We start from the raw sequence: 3,804 nt of genomic DNA on the forward strand, positions 1-3,804 counted from the left end.
TGTGGCTACAAATATTTATACCATCAGTGTTGGTTTTTTTTTTTTTTTTTGCTTGTATATGCACTTTATTTTTATTTCAAAGTATTATGGGGGTACAAATATTTATGATTACATGGATCACTTTTGTAATGCTTGAGTCAGGGTTAAAAGTGCACCCATCACCTGGATAGTGTTCATTGTACCCATTAGATAGATTTTCACCCATCCTCCCCAAGCCCTCCCCACTGCTTGATTTCCTTTGAGATTTACTTCCCTCAATACACATGTGTGCTCATCCGTTAATTCCAATTTAATAGTGAGTACATGTCATGTTTATTTTTCCATCCTTTAGATACTTCACTTAGGATAATGGTCTCCAGTTCCATCTGAATTGTTGCAAAAGGCATTAAGTCATCCCTCTTCATGGTTGAGTAGTATTCCATGGTATATATATGCAACATTTTGCTAATCCACTCATGAATTCATGGGCACTTGAGTTGACTCCACATCTTTGCAATTGTGAATTGTACTACAATAAATATTCAAGCGGAGGTGACTTTTTGATAAAATGAATTCTTTTCCTTTGGGTAAATACCCAGTAGTGGGAATGCTAGATCAAGTGATAGGTTGACTTCTAGTTCTTTGAGTTATCTCCATACTGTTTTCCATAGAGGTTGTACTAATTTGCAGTCCCACCCACAGTGTATAAGTGTTCCTTTCTCTCTGCATCCACACCAGCATCTATTGTTTTTGGACTTTTTTAAAAAGCCATTCTGACTGGGGTAAGGTGGTTTCTCGTGGTTTTGATTTACATTTCCCTGATGATTAATGACATTGAGCATTTTTTCATATGTTTATTGACCATTTATCTACCTTCTTTTGAGAAGCTTCTGTTCATGTCATTTCCCCACTTTTTAATGGGGTTGTTGGATTTTTTCTTGCTAATTTGCTTGAGTTCTTTGTAGATTTTGGTTATTAGTCCTTTGTTGGATATATGGCTTACAAATATTTTCTCCCATTCTGTAGGTTGTCTATTTGCTCTGTTAATTATTTCCTTGACTGTGCAGAAAGTTTTTGATTTAATCAAGTCATATTTATTTATTTTTGTGGTTGCTGTGATTGCCATTGGGGTCTTCTTCACAAATTCTTTGCCTAGGTTAATATCTAGAAGAGTTTTTCCAACATTTTCTTTTAGAATTCTTACGGCTTCATGCCTTACAGTGTTTTGAAAACAATGAACAAGAACAAGTCCCCACCATCCAGGTCAAAAAGTTTATGTTCTAATTTTGAGCTGCCATCAAGTTCTGGTTATTTTGTCTTGCCACTCTCATTCCCCAGTAGCCTGTATCTTAGGGTTCATTTTGCAAAGTCATGCTGCAGTGAGTCTTTTTAGACTATGTTTTTCTCAGCCTCCTTGTGGTCAATTATCTTCAGTTTTTCTCCCAACCTAGGAATTCTGCAGTCCTCAAGCCTCTGCATATTACTTCAATACAACCATATTACTTCAATACAACCATATTACAGCTAAATGCTGAGAGAATCACGTGATATGATTTGAATACCTCATGAACCTAATACACCTGCCTTAAACCATCTTGTCCAATAATGGGCACCTGTACCTCTTTAGAGCAGCTTCTTTGGATTAAGGTGTTATTTAAAATTGCAGGTATCACAGCCCCAGTTGTACTTTATTATAATAATTGATTGGAAATTTTATTTTAAACATCCCACAGTGCCTTCGGTCTAAAGCAATGAATGAAATAGAAATTCTCTGAGGATAATACCCACTAACAGACATTTTAGCACAAGCTAGCTTATGAGAGCAGAGCTTCTGGATAACAGAATGCTAAGATAGGGAGAAGGGTTCACGATAAATCTGGAGCTTGATGCATGTAGGTGAAGAGACTGGTTCCATTGGGGTGGGGGTGGGGTTAGGTATTAGCACAGGAGTACTTAAAATGCTCTGAGCTGTTGAAAAGATACTGATAGCAGATGCACAGCGCAGCATGAAAATGCCACAAATATTGGCTATTTTCCAGTATAATGGAATAAAAGTACCATAATCGGTCAATACTATAAAAAAATCACATCCTAACAGATGATGACAAATTATGAAATGCATAAGCAAGAAGTAGAGTGCCCACTTTTATATTCATAGAAATTTTCCTTATCATATAGATCAGGGGTCAGCAAATAGTTTCTGTAAAGTAAATATCTGAAGCTTTGTGGGCCATAGATCTGTGGCTCCTACAGCTTTGCCATTGTAAGTAACATGAAAGAACCCACAGTCAATGGCAAATGAATGAGTGTGGCTGTGTTCCAATAAAACTTTATATATAACAAACAGTTTACTGACCACTGATACAGACTAAAGGCTGTGAGATTTTCTACTACCAATCAAAGCAAGAGAATGGAAATTCAAAGCCATTTTACTGATAAGATCCTTATCTCCCTTCTGCTAAAAATACTGAAGAACTAGGGTAGAAATATCACTTACAATGTAAAAAAAATCACTTGATTAAGGCAAAAATAAGGGAAAGTATACTAATCTTTACAAGTAATTGCATTTGATGTTTACATTTGGGCTTAGCTGTTTCCTGCTGACATAAAAAGAAAATAATTTAATCTCAATAAGAAACTATACAAACTTCTTGATAAGCTTACAGTGGACATAATTAGTTATTTCTTAGAAACTGTTCCAGAAAGGTCTCCAACTTCAGGAGAATTTCCTGATATGAGGGCCCTTCCACTTTCTCTTCATCCCTCGATTTTTACAGTAAAGCTAGTGAGGGTTTTGTCTGATGTCTTTCCACCTCTCCTTTCCTTGGATGCTCTCACACTTCTTTGCATTTGAGAGGCCTTATTTTCAAGGATGTAGTTGTCAGAGGCCCCAAGTTTTCAACAGCAAAATGAATATGACCATGCCCAGAGATATTTGCCATTAAAAACACAAGCAAACCGTATAGTCTTCAATACATAAAGAAATGCCTTGATGTGTGGAATTTGGGTCCTGCGGGAGAAAGGTACTGGTACAAAGGATGTGGCTTCAAGCCCCTGAAATCACGTGGCATAGCCGTGGCATTGTCCAGAACTGAGGGCTTCCTGAAATGGGACATGCACATGGTCAGTTGGGCAGCTCTATTCCTATTGTGGAGAAAGACGATATGACAAAACTATCATGGCCTTCTAAAAAATATTCCATAAAAAGATAAATTCCGTTTACTCCGATTTTTAAATTATTTTTATCAAGTGACCTATACATATTATTGGGTTTCCCAAGCAGCTTTATTTCATGAAGCTATTGCTGGTCGGAAATGAGTATCCAGCTGGCATAGTAGTAAGCAATCAGTCATTTATGGAGTGCCTACTGTATGCCAGGCTCTGTATTGCATTGTCTAAATATCTTAGCATATCAAGAGCATTTATATCAAAATAGTATATTTAGAATATTTATATGTAAAAGGTCTATCACAGCCCCTGGAACTTAGTAGAAACTCAGTAAATAATAGTTATGGAAGCTAAAAATATGGAGGCTAAAACTCAAAGTGGTACTCCAAAAATTGTGTTCATTTCAGAGCCTTGAGGACAGACCAACTGTTATCAGATCTCATAAATCTCCTAAAACTCCTTTCAGAAAACATATCAACTGATAAATAATACCCTCCCAATGCCACCAACTCTGAATCTTTTCATGAATATTACAGAGTGGAGCTTTGGAGAACTGTCTGTGAATCTATTTATTTGGCACCGTAAGCGGAAGAAGGACGTGTTAACAAGGCACTTAGCTCATACATTTCAGGAAGAGTAGTTTCTCATTCTGAACCA

The sequence above is a fragment of the Propithecus coquereli genome, unplaced genomic scaffold (assembly GCF_000956105.1).
Source record: "Propithecus coquereli isolate 6110/MARCELLA unplaced genomic scaffold, Pcoq_1.0 Scaffold98, whole genome shotgun sequence".
In the NCBI taxonomy this organism is placed as follows: domain Eukaryota; kingdom Metazoa; phylum Chordata; class Mammalia; order Primates; family Indriidae; genus Propithecus; species Propithecus coquereli.